The sequence below is a fragment of the Dermacentor andersoni genome, chromosome 1 (genome assembly GCF_023375885.2).
Source record: "Dermacentor andersoni chromosome 1, qqDerAnde1_hic_scaffold, whole genome shotgun sequence".
Lineage (NCBI taxonomy): Eukaryota > Metazoa > Arthropoda > Arachnida > Ixodida > Ixodidae > Dermacentor > Dermacentor andersoni.
In genome coordinates this window covers 34,270,001-34,291,174 of record NC_092814.1, presented here as the reverse complement: position 1 = coordinate 34,291,174, position 21,174 = coordinate 34,270,001, and the positions used below count along the sequence as shown (strand labels likewise).

General features: G+C 46.3%; 1 protein-coding gene across 1 annotated transcript in view; it reads right to left on the bottom strand.

Annotated features, from left to right (window-relative positions):
* LOC126545785 (uncharacterized) overlaps positions 1-21,174 on the bottom strand; it is a 63,572-nt gene that overhangs the window by 42,158 nt on the left and 240 nt on the right. The window lies entirely within an intron of this gene.

Below are 21,174 nucleotides of genomic sequence, written 5' to 3'. Positions count from 1 at the left end.
ATAAAGAATAATGTGTAGTAAATAAATAGACATCACCACAAGTTTTCTACCGAGCTTCTCAGAACATTAGCAGGTTTCATGAAACGAAGAATTCTTATTTTACCATACAAGTGGTCAAAAAGAAATTGAGCGGAATGGTAATGTGCTACAACCACTGAAACTTCTAATTAGCTGATGATGCGGAACAGCTGGAATAATTTCAGGACAAAACACAATGGCTCAGTTTGGCGTTACAGGTTGACAACGGAGAGATGTATTGATGAGCTGACACCAGTATTGTATGAGCCGATGACCATCCAAGCCCACGTAACTTCCTCTTACTAAAAACTGGAACACGTTTTCGTTTTGACAGTGAAACGAGGTGTGAAGGTGAAAGCCGAAGGAATCTACGTTTTATTTCACGAGTGCGAGCAACGGAGTAAGACATTTAGGAGGTGAAACTCCCGTCAGCGCGAGCGAGCGCGGGCGACCAGATGTCACAATTGTTGTATGCGCCGACGGGGGCCGCATACAGTGGCGGCGCCATGCGGCGTGTCGTAGAAGCCACAGCGAAAAACAAAAAATGCAGCGCCCGGGCAGGCGGCTCCGGCGCGCTCTCAACGGCGGTAATTTCTTTCCAGGCCGCCAGGCGCCGCCAGCACGATAACGTTTCCGCGGGCTTGTGACCTTTTCTGGTCGCCGCGGAGTTTCCACCCCTAAGTGCGAGCACACAAGCATTTCGCAACGCGTTTGTGTCATTTACAACGCGTTTACGCCATATCACGATCTGTAGAGACTGCTCATTGACTGGCATTCCCTCTAGTAGGTGTTTCGCGTTTATCATGCATCACACGCGGAAGCTTGTTGCACAGAAGAAGAAATCTGCCTTTCACTGTTGCCGCATATTGTTCGGATGCTTGCAACTCCGAAGTACGTGCCAAGTAGAGCGTCTCATGGCCTGGCCAAAAGGGTGTCGAGCAGAATAGCATGCCATTCCGTCACTACGATGGCACTGTTGTGATGCCGTAGTTAGATCACCTGGCTAGGAAGCGCGAAGTCATGATTTGGAACCCTGCTGGGGTCAAATATTTTTTGTCCGTTCAGCGCATGTTGTGATGACAGACCAATCGAAGAAAGGCACTACGCAAAGACCCACTTGTGGTCTGTAGAATGACTATCCCCATTAATATGCCTAGAGGAAATAAATTGTTTATCCGAGAGCGCACGCACAACGAACGGCAATGGTGACGTGAGTGTCTAGGAGACTTGCACAGCCGCAAAGAGTGAGCGAAAATCCTCATTATAAGGGCTGGCACTACGGGGGAAAAAGGAATGATATTTGCTCTGCAAGTCTGCGAGCCGATGTCAGCCCGGGCGTGTGGGTGTGTTAGCGGGAAAATCCAATCGCCAAGAGAATGTATGTGTCCAAGTTTATGCATGCGGTACAGTCCTTCAAGCCCGGGGCATTCCAACAGGAGATGGTTAATGTCAGGCTTTGCCCCTGCAGCACAGGAACGGTAATCGCAATATGTTGTGGACTTGCATTCCACACTTGGAAGCAATTTGTTGTATTGAAGAATAATAATATTCAAGAAAGGATGTTTTGGTATGGTATGGTATGCTAAATCTTTAATGAATTCCTGCAGATCGTGAGTTTTCACGAAGCGGGCCGCTCCCACGTGGGAACCGGAAGGCCGAGCCTCTCGGCCGCATCGTGGGCCTGCTGGACAGCCCAGAGTTGGTCAGCCAGAAGAGGGCTGCGGAGAACCGCCTCCCACCTGGCCGAGCTGTTAGCGATGATAGAGCGTGACCGGGCACACCGCCAGTGCATATGGTCTAACGCGGCTATTTCTCCACAATTGTGGCAGGTAGCATTGGTGTAAGTATCCGGATAGATTTTATGTCAGAGCGACGAATTCGGATTGGTATTCGTTTGTAGTAGACGGAGCGTGAATGCTTGAGCTCTATTGAGGCGCGGATGAGGAACAAAGTAGGTTCTACGGCTGAGACAGTAGTGTTTAGTAATCTCGTTGTAGGTGGAGGGCGTGTCCCTGTTTTCTGGGGAGTCGGCTTCCGATTGGTCGAGGGTAGCGCGGTGGGCAAGTTCACGCGCAGCCCCGTGAGCCGACTCGTTGAGGTTGGGAGGAGCACCCTTTATCTGACCCTGATGTGCGGGAAACCAATAAATGAAGTGGTGCGGGATTGCCTTGCCCCCAATAAGTCTGAGGGCCTGTTTGGAAACGGTGCCTTTTTCAAATGCTCTGACTGCAGATCTTGAATCACTATAGATGACATCCCGTGAGTTATCCAGCAGGGCTAGTGCAACAGCCATTTGTTCAGCTATTTCGGAGTCCCTCGTCCGAACCGAGGCAGCATTGGTGATTCCTTGCCGACCATCAACAGTGACGATGGTGAACGCCAGACGTCCCTTCCAAGAAGCGGCATCCACAAAGCTGACCTGTCGCTGATCACTGTGTATTTGCCTAAGGAGGTTGGCCTCCCTTGCCCCCCCTTCTACCGCGATTATGATCAGGGTGCATGTTCCTAAGGTATTGGTGCGACCGTAATGTTCTCACAAATCGACGGAGGAATGTCAGAGAACTCCTCCGCTACTCTATCGGGGTGATATCCGAGTTCTTGCAAGGTGGATCTCCCTGCCTTCGTTGTTGTGAGGCGAGTTAGCTGTGCGCGCTCCTGGGCCTCTGCAATCTCTTCAAGAGTGTTATGAATGCCAAGCTGCATTAAGCGCTCTGTACAAGTGTATACGGGTAACCCGAGAACCCGCTTGGTAATCTTCCTAAGCTGTGCGTTCAATTTATCCCGCTTTGTCCGTTTCCATCGATGCATGGCTGCCAAGTATCTAAAGTGGCACAGAACGAAGGCATGCATTAGTCGAATGAGGTTATCCTCCTTGAGTCCATGATGCCGATTTGATACCCTCCGAACTAAACGAACAGCACTTTCAGTTTTAGCAATTAGCTTGCGTATAGTCTTGCCATTTGCACCCCCTGACTCAACGATCATGCCCAAGACCTTGATTGAATCGACTCTGGGTATACGGCAAGCGTTTCCTGCATATAGGTTAATGTCTCTGTCTTCTAACGATGTGCATCCCTTGGGCCTTGGAACGCGTTTCTTGGGACTATACAGCAAAAGTTTCGACTTCAAGGGGGAGCATCTGAGACCGGTGGGTTCGAGGTAGGTTTCGATAGTGTCTATTTCGATAGTTTAAGGCTCCCTGAACCTGACCGCCATTGCCTCCTGTGCACCATATAGTTATATCGTCAGCATACATAGTGTGTTTGATGCCTTCAATCTCGAGAAGCTTTCTGCTTAGGTCGACCATGGCTATACTGAATAAACAGGGGGAAATGACTGACCCCTGTGGGGTGCCCCTCTCGCCAAGTTCCAGCAGTTGTGATTCTAGATCGGCCACCCGGAGGGTAGCCTTCCTGTCCGAGAGGAACGATCTAACATAGTTATAAAATCTCTCACCCAGATTGAGCCGAGATATCGAGGCTAGGATATGCGAATGTAGAACGCTGTCGAAGGCCTTCTCAAGATCAAGTCCCAAAACGGCTCGAGTGTCGCTAGAGTCGTTGTCTATGATTTGAGGCTTAATCAGTTTCATGGTATGTTGTGTGGATAGGCCTGGTCTGAATCATATCTGAATCCTATCAAGAAAGGATGGCGCAAAAGAATATGGATGAGATAGAAAACACTAACTAGCGCTGTTCATGTTTTCTATCTCAGTTTGTGTTCTATATGGTCCCTGTTTTTTTTTGCCTTATCCTTTCTTGAGTATGGAATACCAACACGCCCAACATTCAGTATTTCTAAATATCTGGGGTGTTATACGTCCCAACTCCCATCGCTACAGATGAGTTACGAGGTACGAGGAACGCCGTAGAGGAGCACTCCGCTATAATTTTGACCATGTGGTTCTTTAACGTGCGCTGAAATCTCTGTACGTTTATTTTATTGCAATTCTGCTGTCGCCATGGCTGGAGAACGAAGCCAGAACAACGCCTCAGCTGTTGAGCAATGGCGCGGCGGTTGCGCTCGTAAAGTTTTTTTTTTTTTTACTTTTTAAAGAAGAAACAAAAGCACAGCACTGCTTAATTTTACAGTGCTCATGAGACATGGACCATTTTGGCTTCTTAGGAACAACGATTGTTGAAAGCGAGCGATCGTGGTGGCCCGTTTCTTACACGCCCGTCACGTGTGCGCTGTGAAAATATGGGCATTCGAAATCAATTACCGAAAAGTCGGTGTAGACGTGTAAGGACTGAAATTAACTGGCCTCTCCGGACCACAAAAGGGTAGCCAATTCTTTTTCTTGCCTTTTTCTCCACAGTGCAGGGGAAATGGAGGCCCCACAGTTAATGCAGTTTTGTTCTGCTGCTGGTCATGAATTCGCGGGTTGGATTCACTGCCACAGTGGCCACATCACTACCGTATCAGAGCCCAAGCATCCATGTACAGTGATTTTGATGCACTCCAAGAAATAAAACGGGGTCAAAATTAACCCGGATGCCATGCAATGGGGTGTCCCTGATAGCCCGTAAAGCTTTGGGACGTTAAAACCAAGCAGGGATTACTTTCAAGCTCTAGATATGCCCCTGTGTCACATGATTCCCGTGAAGAACTTGTCTATTAAACTTGAAGCTGTTCTAGCTGTGTGCCCTCACTCAGCATAATCCTTCAGCACTTCCTCTTTCTCCCTTTGCGTTTCTCCACTGCATAGCTGCAGGCTAGAGCGCACCTAGTTGAATTTGCCTTGTGGATGAGAACTTGGGCTGCCTAGGAAGGTGAGTGAGAATGGGAGGAAGGACGCTAGGAATAGTCTCCGCTCGTGCCAAGTCGGGCAGTCTGGTGATCTGGCACAGCGACGGATGACGGGATGGCGGTCCAGCAATGGCGGTGGTTGACCTTGCAGCCTTTACTGTCAGTAAACTTTCTCTCTCACTACAATAAAACGGTTAATATTTTCCTCAGCCTCTAAAACCTACTATAGAGCGGTTGACCCATCTAAAGTACTTACGGCCGTTAAGTGATCACGAGACAGTGCTTCCAACAAACCCATTCTATGTGCACAGCAAGGTGTAAAAATCGGTGATTACTCTATTCTGACTGAAGGCTGTTACACCGGTCAGACTTGTGCTGTACGCCAAAAGAGACCCTTTTTTTTTTCAGCATAAAATGCGCGTTTCCCACGAGTTATCTGATTCCTGTCTTCATTGTCTGTTAAACACTCGCCAAGTGCGAAGTCTCCTAACTTTGAACTTTTCGTTATACTTGCGTAAATCCTGCAACTTCGATATGCACACCGCGCTACCAAACTTAGGCGGCTCGCACAATTACTTCTCGTCCCAACACGCTAATGGCCAGCAAACTTTTTTTTTCGTCCCAAAGAACAAGAAAGATGACAGGAGAGGCCGCCCACCGGAGCTGCCTGTGAGCCCACTCGTCGTTGGGTGCGCGGCAGGCGTGCCTAGTGGCTTTCCGCGTCAAGGCAGCAACGAGTCGCCAAAGTGGCCGCTTGTCTCCCTCCCAACTGTCAACGTTCCTGCGCGATGAAAGTACTGCAGGAAGGATTACGCGCGTCTATCGTCATGAACGGCTCTCAGACTGCGCTGACGCCGGCGTAGTCCCACATAAATGCTTATAAGGAACCGGCTAAGGGCCAGAAAACGTCGGAGACGCGAAAGACCGGGGAAAGGGAGCGAGCCGAGGAGACGGGGATTACGGCACCGGTCGGCCATACGTGCTGCCGTACGGCTTCCCGTGCAGTCGTGGCTCAATTCAAGGCGCCGAGGCTCTGTGATGCCGACATTCGATTATGATTTGGCGTGTGCGGCTGCCGTTGTTCCGCCACGCAACTCTGCAGCTGGCATTTGCGTAAACACTGTGGCCTGCGATGCCTCCCATTTCGTGGCAACCACTGAAGACCTTTGGGCTAAAGTGTTTCTGTTGCTTACCAAAGGTCTACCTGCTGAACGTCGTATTTCTAGCCGAAAGCAACCATATCCTCGTAAAGTAAGATTCCAACACTTCGCCGACAACGGAAGTACTGTTACTTGGTAGTGCAGCAGAGTTTACCTCTCCACTAAAGGGGCAAAAAAAGTGTGCATTGCGGAAAGAAAGAAAATTCCTAAGAGCCAATCATGGACCGAAAGCGTCAGGTAAAGCTGCTGCGAAACCGGTCCCCAACTTTGTTTACAAGCTCCGAACAGCATCAGCTACTCAGACCTTTCAGTTGAGGATGACTGCTGCGGTGAGTGGCGTTCAGAAGAGTTTCTTACTTATTTTGGTGTTTTTGTGTCGATAGGGGAGCACTACAAGCTGAAGTGCTTGCACACCTGTCGCGTGTGGCTCGATAGCTTTAATGGACAGGAGTTCGCTGCGAGATGTATCCGGCAGTGCTCTCACTCTACAAGAAAGTACGGACCCCCCCCCCCCCCCTTCACGGAAGGCATTAAATAAAATTGAAGTTTGATGTGCGAACCTTTCTGTGTTCATGTTTTTAACACGAGGTTCTAAAGCTGTTCGCGTTCAGTGCAAATAAGGTCTCTTAGGACAAGAGCAACCGATGGCACGTGAGCGGATCGTGGCTAATCCTAAAACGACTCGTCCTACTTATATCGAAGCACTACGGATACTAAGGAGAACTATATCTCGTGAAAAACCTGCTGCCATTTCGCAACCACCGTGAGCGATTCTTCCATATTCAGTACGAGTCGGGTAAGACGTGTCAATGTACGTTCAGAGCAGCATGTACGATGTGTCAATCTGTGACAACTATGCGTATCGCCCTCTGATTTGTGAGCGCCCGACTTACGTTCATCTGTATGCCTCTTCCATTCTATTTCTCTTTATATCCCAATTTCCCTTTCTTTTCATGCAGGGTATCAAACCGAACTCCCCTCTGGCTAACCTTCCTGCCTCTTCTATTTCGTATTCTGTCTTTCTTTGTTGGTAAGCAGTGTACCTGCACGTACAAGTTACCTGAGTTAATCGTCCCAGTGTCTTTTGACTGTGTGGTTAAGGCTTTTGTGCTATGTGAGCGCTTTAGTTAGTGCACGTGATTCAGAACGCATTCACAGAATAACCACTGAGCGTTGATAGGCAGGGGGCCGGCAAGTGTAAGCTATTAAACCTGTGCCGCACGACGCATTTGCTGCACGCGTCCCTGGAGTGCACTGCAATTCTGCACAACGCAGTTGTTCGTATTATGGAAGGTGCTCGACGGTAACGGATAAGGGTCTCTCAGCTGTCGCTGTCAATGTTATGAGAGGCACCCGTGTTCTCTTTATTTTTATTTTTTCTTACTCTAAAGTTTGAGCCTACTTGTCAATATTGACAGAATTGCCAGTAGCTCGGTCCCTGACCCCAACCAGGCGTTCCCTTGGGATAATCTTCTCAGTTGCAAAACTACTACGCGTCAAACAAGTTCTTAAACGTACAAGCTTTCTTGTTGTCACTAGATCACTTATCGACACGACGAGCGACACACGGCACAATAACGAAACGCGCTAACAACCGTCCTGCGCGGTGTTGGGAATGAAAGCGGTGCCCTCAATGCGCCGCGATTGCCCGACGTGTTCTCAGCCTCCTGTGCTCTCACCGACAGCCAGGAGCGCTCGCTTAATTGAAAGCGATGGCAGCCGCCAGTCAGATCAGCGCCATTGCCATCGGTTTTCGGGGCCGCTTATTTCTCCCGCTCTATCCCTAAAACCAGTAGGTTAGTTTGGTTTGTTTCTTCGGAACTTTTTCTATGTCTATTGTCACGTCTGGCTGTTAGCAGGCTGTGTGGCACGTACAACTTCGTTTTATTCAACAGCTCTATTGTGAACTCTTGTACTTTTTTCTGTTACAGTGTTTGTTTTAAAATGAGAAAATACGTTCTTAGGACTGCATTGTTTAGGCCCCTTTGTACAATTTATACTCAAAATGGTAATCATACAAAATTGACTTTTATTACGCTCAGTGTATAACAGTGAGCGTCTACTACATCAGAACTACCGGCGCTCCCAGAGGTTCTTAACCGGCATGCCATCCAGTCTACCTCGTACCAGAGCAACTTTACCCTGTTCCCTCCAGTTGGGCGTCGCGTTCCAAAACACTATTTTCTTTCGGCGCCTCGGACAGTGCCTCTTGTACCAGTGGGGGTTGCGGCGGTGAGACTCAAACATATTCTCCGCCACTGTGCGCCATTTGATAACGGAAGACATTCTCCGCATGCTAGCCTAAGTCAATCCGATTTTAGAAAAAAAAGGAGTGGGACCATGGCTTCAAGCGTCGCCTATACAGACAGCTACCAGAGTCCCCAGCTCCAGCTCCTTAAATCTGCCAGGCTGCGCGAAAGCCTTTGAATTGGCAGAAGCACTGTCATCTGTGCGTGCGCAAAACTTTCAGACACCCTCCTTTCTCATTTCCTCGGAGTGCCCTTCCCTTTACATCAGTCTAGGGAAGCTATTCAAGAGTAACCTAACAGAATCTCTTTGCCTCCTCCTCTTCCTCCGATTCGTCGTCATCGTCTCTTCCATATTATTGTTCTGAGAGCGTCGCGAAACAAAATTGGACGAAAGAGCCAAATAAAGCAATTCGCTTAAAGAAAAATCTCAAGGTGTGCTCAACATGTGGATCCGGGCTGACACTCGCCGCAATCGCATCGCCAGCAATCGTCAAATCAGCCCTTACAATGAGCATCGCAAACACTCCGTCAAATCCCACTTCACCGTAAATAGATGAGTTGTGTGGTGGAGCGCAACGTCTCGCGTGCATGGGCGAAAAGAGACGGCGTCAGGATGGTGGTGTCAAGGTTGCTGTTTTCTTATTTTGATTCGTAAGGCGAGTATGAGAGCAGCATTTACAAAAATTACGTTACCATATGAAGTGCTGATGTATGGCAATCTTGGAAGTATCAAAAGACAACATGATAACCACAGCTTGCACAAGTGGTGATAAATTGCAATTTGCCGCCTGTAACGGCTTGAAATACCGAGCGATCGAAGCCATTTAAATTTACTGGCACTTTATTCAGTGTTTGAAAGGGCATATTAAGCACTCTTGATGTCCGGAGGAAAAAGTGGGCATTAAGAGCGCTGAATTGAAGTTCTTCCTTCAAGAGCTCTTTGCATAAAAGTTTTACGTCTTTTAAAGTAAACTAGGACCTGTCATTCAGCTTAATTGCGCGTGTTTTCAACACGAATGTGTAATATACCTGGCTCAGGCAAAAATTTTGGCTCTTTATTTATGTACGTCATAAAAAATATATCAAATACATGCATGCATGTGATTTAAGAAGAAGAATCGAGAGGTTCAATATTTAGAAAAAAATCTCCAAGAAGCTAACAGGCAATAAAGCCACATAAAGCTTACAAAAATTTTTTTTTTCGTTGGAATGTATAATTAACTACAGATTACGCTTAAATTTACGATAACTGCACATTTTTAATAAAGAAAAAGTTAAATGAAAGTAGAAGAAAAAAGAACTTTGCCGCACGTGGGAGCAGAACAGACAACCTACACATGGACTCTTCTTATCTCTTATTGCATAGCATGAGTCCTGACTCTGGCGGTCTTGATGTCTTAGGTAGCATACACGTAGCATAGATGTACATGACGAACAAAACGAACTAAGTTCTCGGAATAACCTGAACATCTTACAAGTTTGTGGTTCTCAATTCACCATTCCTAATGTACAAGTAATTTTTCACATTCATTAGAAGCAGAAAATCTGGGGCCGAATTCACACATATTGTCTTTGTAAGCCCTCTTCGCCATTAGCCGGTCGCTTTTGCTAATAAGTTCAGCTTTAGGATTGGCTGGACATTTGTCTTGCGAACAATTCTATTGCGTATCAGGGGCCGAATTCACTACAATTTTCGTTAGTATGTGCTCTTTGCCATTGGTCAGCTGGCTTCGCTAATGACAGGTCCAGCATCAGGTTAGGCTGAAATTTCTCCCTAAGAACAATTCTAGCGTAAGACGTTTGTGCGATTAAGACTCCAGTTTTTCGCGAATACGGACCCCGGCCCGTGTTCACAAAACAGTTCGTAAGCTAGAGAGGTTCGCAAGAACAAGTCCCAGACAATCGTGATAGCGAACATAACGTGAATGGCCAATGACAGATAACTCATGCAAACGAAAAGGTTTGTCTGAATTCGGCCACTGGGTCCGCATTCACAAAGCGGTTGATACGCTGCAGCAGTTAGCACGAACAAAGGCCAGCCAAGCGTGATTGCGGAGACACTGTTTGCGAAGGTGGCCGGCTAACGAGAAACAAGCGTTACGGATGAAAAGCTTCTTGAATTCGACCTCCGAATAGATGGAACGAGCGCTCCGTTTTCTTGTAATGCACTTGTATCTACTGATGCCACAAAAAAAGAGCCTACGTCATCGCTGACCTTTTAACCTGGAGATATACCTATAGTGGACTTCTTTCCTTGGGAACCGATCATCCTGCTTTTCTTGTGACACTCTGATGGTCCTTCTGCATGTCTCGGAAATTCTCTCGACCAACAAGGAGCTTCTGAGATGGTGGACACGCAACTGGCGTTGTCACGAAAGAGCTTTCGCCGAAAAGATAGAGAAGGAATTGGTCTTGCAGAAAGGGTGACTCCGAATAGGCCCAACTTTGCGAAACCACAGTGCTAAGTTGGGACACCACCTTATGTCATCTTTCTGATTCCCGTACGATCCTTGTGACAGTTATCAAAGCAGCTAGTTACAGGGAAGGCACGTCGCGAGGTGCCAGTAACATCTTGAGCAGGTGCGGCAGCTATACGCCACGATTATTAGAGTGCTGTAAAAAAAAGGGGGGGTGGGGAGGTGGAGTAGCGAGGCTTATATCGGCTCAGTTCAATTCACTTCAGTTTTATTCCTTAAAGGCCCCTTAATGGAGGGGGAGGGGGGGGCATTACATGAAGGATAGGATTTCATTTAGATTAACAACAAGCACTGAAAATTGTTTCAGTATTGAAGGTGATCACTAATACGGTCTTGAAAAGCAGATAATGAAGCGATGATCACGGTGTCTCGGGGCAGGCCGTTCCAATCTGTAGCTGCTCGAAAAAAGAATGAGGCAGTAAAAGTGGTAGCGCGCTATGATGGGAGAGTAACCTGAAGTGGATGACTGGTGCGCTGAGATATGCGTGCTGTGGCATTTATATAAGGTGGCTGTTTAAGAGGAGAATGAGAGAATTAATGATAAAGGACGAGACTTGCAATGCATAATTGCGCGCGGGGGGGGGGGCAAGATAGAGATGGCACTTGAAAAAACTGAGTGTTTTATTCGATGCTGAAATGATGTTACCAATATGGGTACGCCATGATCAAATTTAAGACAAGGTTTATTCCTGGATATTCATAAGAAAGCACTAATTCGATTGGGGTCTCAAAGATAGAATGTTGGAAACGTTGTGGACTGTGGCGACGACAGAAGGACACGAGTTGGCATTTAGTAGGATTGAACGACATTAGCCAGTTGTTACACCAATTCTGCACGTTATTAAGATTTGTCTGGAGATTAAGTTGATCATGAAAGTTACTGATGGTGTGGTAAATGACGCAGCCGTGGGCGAACATTCGAATACTGCAGGAAGCATGCTTGGGTAAATCGTTAATATATGTTAGGAATAGAAAAGGATCGAGTACAGATCCATGCGGAACGCCTGATATGACTGGGAGAGTGCTAGATAGGTGACCATTAACAAAGACTGACTGACAACGATTAGTTAGAAGCGGTTCAGTCCATTCAAGAATGTTAGGATGTAGGTTCAGTTGTGAAAGCTTTCGCAAAAAATGGCAGCGAGGAACTTTATCAAAAGCTTTCGCGAAGACTAGAAAGATGACATCAGTCTGCATGTTACGGTCGTGAAGGAAGAGCGCTAATTGAGTTTCGCAGGAGAAGGCCTTACAAAACCCGTGTTGTGAAGGATGGAAGGATTGACAGGAGTCCAAGAAACTTATAATGTAAGTGTAGATGACGTGTTCCATGATTTTGCAGGGCACACTAGTTAATGAAATGGGGCGGTAATTCAGGGGTGAGTCTGTGTTACCTGATTTAAAGATTGGAACGACCTTCCCCATTTTCCAGTCATCTGGAACGATTCCTGAAGAAAGTGACTGCGAAAAGATCAAAGATAAATATGCAGCACAAGATGATGTAACATTTTTCAGAAGTTTTGAATTAACCGAGTTCATACCGGCTGATGAAGAAAGTTCCATGTTACCAATTACAGATGCAATGCCTTCCTTGAAAAAGGTGATAGCTGGCATAAATGCTTCTATGGTAACTGACGGTAACTGTGAAGGTTCAAGTTCTTTAGTAAAGATAGACACGAATGCGTTGTAAAATATTTCCACGCACTCATGGTCAGTGACTGGTTCCTGGGAGTCATTAGGAAGTGTATATCATGAGTGAATCTGGGGTTTAACACTTGCCAAAATTGGCTGGGATTGTTGATTACCCGTTTCTTATCCTGTTTATACTGCGATCATTTTCCAGAATTTTCGTTCGTAAGAACTAGTTTGTCATTGGCCAACCGCCATCCGCAACGGTTGGCCGCCGTCTGTTTTTACGTACTGCTTTAGCGTACGAAACCCAAACAAAATAAACGTGCCTCATTATTACGGGCCCTAAAGTCGCTAAGCTAGAGTATTAAGTTGAACAGATGAATACATGAATGTGATGAAGCTCGTTCCTCCTTCGATATTACTCAGTTTGGATAACATGGATATAATATATATTCTTAATATATTCAAGCTTTCACTCACGTGGAAATAAGGGATCTGTTGTTATTTACTTTACCAACAAGAAGATACTATATCAATTCTCTCTTAATCATTGCGTGGTTTCCATTGCGTCTTTGCTTCATGTAAAAGTTTGCTTTGTGGCTCTTGACATATGGTGGTAGCGCCGGTACGTCGGCGTGACGTCAGGGATTCCAAAGTATGTTTTCGCATTTGGGCCGCGTTGGCCGAATAATGGTTCCCGAAACTTGCCATGTTTAATATATGGTTCCTTTAGAACACAATGTCAATCTGTACCGCTATATATAATTAGTAGGCCCTAGAAGATGCCATTAAAATCCAAGACGTTACAGCCCCCAGGTGCGGGAACTTAAGCAGGCGTCGCCACCCGTATTTCGTTCTTGCGCTTTTTCTCGCTTACCAAACATCTTATCGTTGTAAGAGTGGTGTTTTTGGTGTTGTAGAACGGTAATTTACTGATGCAGAAGAAATCATTTTTCACTTTAGTGTCCCTTTAAGGGACTGAATTACCTAAACATGAACTTGACAGAACCGTCTTGCGGTTTGAAATCCTATCGGTTCAACATGCTGCTGGAAGTTTTTCCCATTCTGGACTAGATATACACGCGTTTAGCCATGCCATCACATGCACTTGGTGGTCACACACATTTGGAGGACCTTGCGCTTCATGAAAAATACAAGACGAACGCAAAGTCGGGATACAAATGCCGCAATTTCCCGTTCGCTAAACTGGCTTGGTCTGTATACGGGAATAAAGAAAGAAGTGCATCCTTTGACGCAATCATACTTGGTCCATGCGAACGAGTCGGGCATTGCACTCCTCTAACGAGCACCCATTTATTTACTCTCGACGTCGAGCTGTGAAGATGTGTTGTAGAGGTGGCGCTTAAGTAGCACCCAAGAGAGGTGTACACGAGACGCTGAGGAAAGGGTTGGCTCCTTGTGCCAGCCCAAAAAGATCAGATGACCGTTCCACGGCCCTTGCGATCTATCTGATAGAAAGAGATAATAGAGGCGAGAAAACTGGGCATGGATGAGAAGTGCTGTTCATCGGAAAACACTGCACTCGCCACCAAAGCTAATTATTGTCGCCGGGGTAGGAGATCTCCGAGCAAATAGCCGCGTCCCCTTCCCGCGTCGTCTGGCGGTTTCTTCGCGATCCGGGTCTCAGCGTCTCGCGATCCGCACACCGCGCGTCGTCGTCTCCGGTGCCGCTCTTCTCCCCACTGCACAGCGTGCTCGTAAAAGGGTCCCGCGCGAGAATTCTTCGCCGGCGGCCAGCTGGAGGCGCCAGTGGTGGTTTGGGTTGCGAGACGCGCCGCATCATCTCACGCGACATCGGGACGCGCCTGCCTCGGGTCGATGCGACGCTCGCGCCTCGTCACGTGGATGCCCAGTTCGGACGCTCGCGACGTGCCCGGAGAAAACATACGTTTAAGCTTTCTTTGATTTTTTTGTTTCGTTTGTCTTCTCCGAGGAGGGGCGGGCGACACGAAAATGTGGCCCAGCGGCATATATATCGCTTGTGCGTGCCGGCTGCAGGCAGCGATGGCACGCAGCGGGAATGTGCAGCGTGCATTGCGTGCCGCGATGATGCATGCCAGACAGGGGGCGTCGCCAAGCTTCACAAGTTTGGACTCGGTTGCCCGTTTCGGGGCGTCCGCTTCCTCAATTTTACACCTGTGCCGTGTATATGTTGCACTGGCAATGCGAAACGCGAGCGCAGACTTTTCTATAGTTTATTTCAGTTTAACTTTGTCGTCTACTTCCCTTTGTCTCCTTTGGAGTTGGTGAGCTTGAATTCTCATGTGTTTTGAATTTTAAATCTTAGTGTCACAGAAGTATGTGGTCAAAAAAAGCACAACACTTTTCGGAAAATCCGCTTTTGGCGGACTACCTTTTCCGATATCGTGAAGTTCTTAAATATTCCTGAATACTGTGAGATTATAATACACGGCGACCAAGTAAACAGTAATCAACAGCAAAAATGTGCTGTTCTTCGACTCAAGTTGTGCCGCTAACTTGAAGTGTACATTTGATACGCTTATGGTATCTTTGCTTGTTTCAGAGCGCTCCGACAATGGTACCAATTCTTATAAGGCTGTATCCGGGCTGTGTTTCAAACATAAGTGGGTTGTAACATTGATAATCGTTAAGTAATGCGCATTGGAATAGGCATAGTGTTAGAATAAGCTTAGCTGCTTCACCATAAGACCTTGGTAGCGCTGCTTAAACGCTTTGAAACAACCAATTGAATATGCTATTAGAATATTGGAGTTTTTGCAATAGTAAAGAATTGTAATATTTGAGAAAGTAACACGAGCGTTTAACCTAAGCCTGGGAGACACGTTGTTCTGAATAAGCACATTATAATTGTTCTCGTTGACCTAGTGAGAGCTCTTCTGTAAGAAATTATATTTTAAGCAAGCTTTTAGAATAAACACAAGAACGCCGACAGGCGAGAAATAATAGTCGCTCTGAAATAACTACTTTTGCATCATTTCGTGAGACGTATGGTACTTGCGCTACTGAACACATATTTACGCTACAATGCCGAAGTGACTGTATTGCTCAAAAACGATTATTTATCGAGTAATTAATACTGTTGCGCAAAGCGACGAGGAGACAGGACTTTAGCGAGAAAAACAACACATGACGTCCTGTGTTGTTTTTCTCCTGTCTCCTCGTCGCTTTGCGCAACAGTGCGAATTATGTCGAACTAACTAGCCCATAGCAGAATTTTCCTTATTTGGAAAGTACTTTAGGCAAAACCTCGCCCGATGTTATCGCGCAATTTTTTTTTTAATTTGCCTCCTCTTTAAACGACCGGCTACTCCATACACCACAATAAGCTAGCAAAAAATCTAACACAGTAACAAGAGTTTCAAAATTTGGTACATGCTTGAAGATACAAAAATCTGTAGCTATACTTTACATGTATTCCCGTTTCCTTCTAAGCAAGCATACATATGAGCGAGCATACATACACAATTTGTAGTGTGTAAGAGACTTCGTCGAGACGCTATACAAATCATCGACGATTCCTCGAAATGTAGCTGTTTTTGTTAATGCCCTTGAGAACGAAATCCCGTATAGTCATGGACATCGCATATGCCGCCGCAGTTGCTTTTAGTGGCTGCAGCGGCTTGTGACGTGTGACCAGCTTTCAATCAGCGCAGACACACACGCACGTACACACACGCACGCAAAAAAAAGAAGAGTGGCGACAAAGGGACAACGCTCCGCGCTCCTCCTTCCCTTAACCATATATATTTCACCGTTGCCCTGCTTCTGCGCTACATTCGGGAGTCGACGCTTATGATTACGAACGCTTGAACGCCCCGTGCTTTCAAACTGACATTTTATCTTCAGTCTCCATCAGATACCAGACGGTGGCGCAGTTGGAATTTTTACAATTGCGGGAAGGATGATTTCTATCAAATATGCATTACTTGTTGCGTGTCATCATTACACTGATTGGCGTAAGCATCATTACATTCTGTTCGACTGAGGGGTCTCTGGGGCTGTTGATAACCGTCTGACCAGTTATTATTCCGGGAACATGGCACCATTCACGTCTCATCAGGACGCTGTTCAAACACAGAACAAGTGCCTACGCGGAACAAGCAGTTTATATGTTGTTCAACGCCATATTCGCAAGAACTACACAGTTCTAAGTAACTTAACTGGTCGCATAAGTGTCGGTGTTATTGAATACTTAACATTCACAAATTTTGCTTCTCCTCCTAAATGGGGTTTGCGTGCGTGTCTTTTTTTTTTTTTACTTCGAGCACATATTTTAAGCCTACAAATTTTTTTATTGATTGATTGATTGATTGATTGATTGATTGATTGATTGATTGATTGATTGATTGATTGATTGATTGATTGATTGATTGATTGATTGATTGATTGATTGAAAACTTTATTATTCCACCGAGTTGGGGTGCCCGCCTTTTAAACTACACGCAGGTAGGGGGGAGGACGCGCGTTGAGGACGCTGAGTCTTCACGGCCTCAACGGCCAGGCAGATTGCTCGACGCTGGTCGTCTTCAGCCTCACTCTGGAGCAAGGCCTCCCAGGCTTCTCTACTGTCAATGTTTTCCTTGGCCCCTGGGGAGCCAGCACACTCCCATATTATATGGTCTAGCTTACCGTTTTGCTTACAAATATTGCAGAGGGCGTCGTTAAAGTCCCTCGTCTGTGTTAAGTAGATCCAATGGGGTGATGTATAATTGTTTCCCTGGAGGCGACGCCAAATGCGAGCGTCCTCCAGAGAGAGAGACCGATGCGGGGGCGGAAAGATTCTTCTTTCGGCTTCAATTTCCCTGTACGTGATGATGCTATCTTTGATCCCTGGAACTGGCTGCTCTAGAGTTGCCCGGTGGTAGAGTGCTCGGGCGAGCTCGTGAGCGGCTTCGTTGCCTGGGACTCCTTCATGGGCTGGAACCCAAATAAAGTTTATGCCCTCCTAGGAGGGTTCTTGAGTAGAACTTGGAGGGCCTCTTCCGAGATTCTCCCTTTGTTGAAATTTCGGATAGCTAATTTGTTATCGCATAATATTACTCCCGCTTTTCTACCCGCACAAGGGAGCGCTACTGCAACCTCCTCGGCTGTACAGGCGTCCCTCGTGCACCTGGAGCACGCTATCTTAACGCACCTGTCGCCATCGACCACCGTCGATACCGCAGCCCCGTCTCTGCCGCAAGCGGCGTCCACCTGGGGAAAAAAGCCTACAAAATGTACTCTGCTTACGTCACTGCGGATGAAATACCTGACCAGGTGCACACCATTAAAAAAAAAGAATTCGAAAGCAAATAATTCACTTATTTAAATACTTGCAACAATTAACTTAATCATAAACTTTATGGCACATGTCATTACTGGAAAGTTGAAGGGAGTCGAATTGAAATCTTGCGTTTTTACATGCCGAAACCACGATGTGATTATTAGGCACGCCGTAGGGATGGACTCCAGATGAATTTTGACCACCAGGGGATCTTTTAACGTGCCCCCAATGCACGGGACACGGGCCTCTTTGCATTTCAGCCCCGGGATTTGATACCGCGACCTCGTGCTTAGCAGTGCCACACCATAGCCGCTAAGCCACCGCGGCAGGTGTTAAAGGGAGTCTAGTTCCATGTTTTCATGTTTCAATCTAGCCATGTAGATCCAAATACCTGCCGTCAAATGACTCGCTCAATTCCCCTCACTGCGCACACAGGACCGTGAAGCCGATTCCCTTCGACGTTCCAATAAAGACATGTGCTGTAACGTTTGCGATTAAGTTTAATAGTTATAATGGTTTGATAGGTCAATTAATTGCTTTCGCTTTCTTCTAGATTATGTACGCCTGGGAAGGTAATTCATTTGTAGTGCCGTAATTAGAGTGTATTCTGTAGGGTCTTCTTTACGTTTCCGAATTAAAAAAGAACAAAAAGAGACACAAGCACCCACTGTATATCCAGTTTGTGTTTCATGAGCTACACTTGGCAGAAAGCTCTTGCCTACCCTCCAACGTTATGCATGGGTTTCGCTTTGAGGAAACCTTGCTGTTACATAGCATCAGTACTGATGATAACCACTATACCCAAACTTGGTATAGCAACGCTCTCGTCAGTGCTCGAGATGTCTCTGCCGGCGCACGTCGTCGCCGGCAGATGTTCATTGTGAGTGCACCCACTCAAGAGCACCAGAAGATGAACCTAGCCCTTTCTCATCTTCCTTGTGCGACGAAACTGAAAGTGTAGAACACGGTTGATTTGGTTGTGCCCCTGCTATATAGGGTTAAGAAATGCCTACTCGGGAGCTTGGAGAAAAAAAAGCTCGCGCGCCACACATTGTGCTTCCGGGAGAACCAAGCGCAGCTCGGTAGAAAGTGTGGCGCCTACTGCTCGCTTTCTCGCGTTATGCCAGTCTTTTTGCAGGATTTATAGCTTACACTCATAGCCGTGAAAGAGCCGACCAGGCCGGGCTACTGTGGAAAGAAACCCGCCTGCAGTTATACACAGCCATCGCCACGTGAACCCACGTTGTCGTGACTCCGAGCTCGAACACAGGATGCCAGTCGAAGTCAGTGTGTCCGCGTTTACTTGAACACGTTGAGCAAAAGCGGGCACGTGCATTTGAGATCATCTGCGGCAGCCAAAACAAGTCCGGTTTCCTCCACACTCACAATTCGCGTGAGTTTAAGTGGGGCGTCAGGGTCATATTTACCAGAGTTATTTAACACCAAATGATACAGGTACTTGCGTATTGCGTTTACAGTGAGCCTTACGCCGCTTATCACGAGTAGAGCATTCCTTGACGATAGCCATATTGAACGTTAAGTATTTAAGATACTGAAGAAACTATACGAAGAATCTTTCATGCGAGTCTCCTTCCGTGGATGAAGAAGTAGTTGCTCTTGTTACTGCCAGAGGACGTTTAGACAAAAAAAAAATGTCAAATTTGGCTTACTCGCCTTGATTTTAACCGAAATTTCTTCTGCATTTAGGTTTTGTTTCTGCAATTTTATTTTTTCTGTGTATTTCTGTGCGAAGGTCCAATAGAGCCGCTGACTACGGTGCATATTACTGTGCATTTTATATTCTAAATCTATATCATTCTGAATGAACAAAACTTGACTTGAAAAGGCAAGGTCTTGGGACCACGGCCTCGTGCGTCAGAAGACTTATGCTCCATTTCCTGGAACAAGTGATCTACCGTGATCTACGTGCACTAACTGTGCATGCATGTGTCATTTACCTCTGTTCTCCCAATCTTTCTCAGATCCTTTGCCGTTGCTTCTATAGTGTAAGGACACAACCGGACTCAGTCTCGGGGGTTAGCCGCCCCGCGTTTCGCTTGGTCTCCCTCTGAGACCATGACTACGCATAACTCGATTGGGTTAAAAGGTGACAATTAAGGTAATTCTATTAAATTAGAGGCCAGGACCTGACAGCAATGAGACGCCGGGTTGTCATCACTGCCGTGATTGGAGTATGACAGCCCTGCTGCCTCAGCTGCATACAACAAAACTTGACATTTCAAGTGCTCAGCACTCTAGAAAACATTAACGCGGTGAGTGCAGAAATGCATGCAAGAAAAATATACACAAAGAATATAGAAGCCGCAGTGATATTAGCGTATAGTGCGCGCTTGAATGCTGTTATTTATTTTTAACAAATGACTTCAGTATAGGAATGAATAAAGAACGAACAAAAGTAATTCAATCTACCAAAAGCTGAGAATGTGAAAGAACTGGGTATTACTACTCATTCGTTGCATTTGCGCCTTATTTTAGGACTCTTTCCGACCGGTTCAATGCGCACTGAAACTCGCTCAACTGTAGAAGTAGCGTGAAATGTTTCTTACGGGCCTAATTCACAGTGATTCCGCAACTACTACGTTCTGCGCCTACGTTTAGAATTCCTTTGGCAAGTGAACTTCAAATGACAAACTCCCGAAAATAGAGCTCGGTATGTTGTCCCAATCAAACTTGAGAGAGCGAATAGCCTCTAGCTCTTCAGGGACTTACACTCTGGACAAAGCTAACAATGCCTGCAGGATAGGCCCGACGAATTTTCTTATGTCGGTGTTTAGATAGAATTTTTGAACAGCGGTCTCTTCAGTAGCAAAACTTCCCATACTGTAGCACTTAAAAAAACGGATTTATATATATGTGTAGCGAAGAGGAGTGGGCTGCGCGAGCATCATCACATAAAACGAAATAATCTTAAATATTGTAAGTAGTTTGGTTTATTTTCTGTTCTTCATTTTTCTTTCGTGCGGGGAACATGGTGGTGGCGAATTAATTGCGAGCAACATGCTAAAGAGAAAGGCTTCCACTTACTGGCGTTTTATCTGTGTTCGTAAACCTTAGAGGCTGGACCCTTTTCCCCAGAAAGCGTTACATAAAACGCCGAAAATCGGAGGGGGAAAAAGAGAGAGAGAACTCACCGCAGAAACGGCCAGCTTAAATTACTGCATAAAAAAGGTGAAAAAATTTTTTGGCTAAATTATAAGACCACAGTCGCGACTTCTTTTCAATTCTATGCGGAGAGGGAGTCGATCAGCAAATCTACAGTGTATTGCGCGTACTGGCTTAATTACTGCAAACGTTCTTTCGAATCTCGTAAACACTATGCTCCAGCCTCTACGCACTTTCTGACCAGCGACGCGAGTTGGCGTGTCGAGGCCAGGCGGTGGCTGAACAAACGTCATTCTCGCGGGCACAGGGATATCCAACTGGGATGGGATATTACGACATTGTTGCTAATCTTGGCACGTTTACATGTGTAAAACACGTACCGCGCACACTCGCTTCAAGCCATATCACTGGCTGTTGGCAATGCGAAGCCATTGGCGCTATAACCATGCAATACTGCTGAAAAATATTCACGGTACAAAGCTCCTCGCATGCCTTAGCGAAAA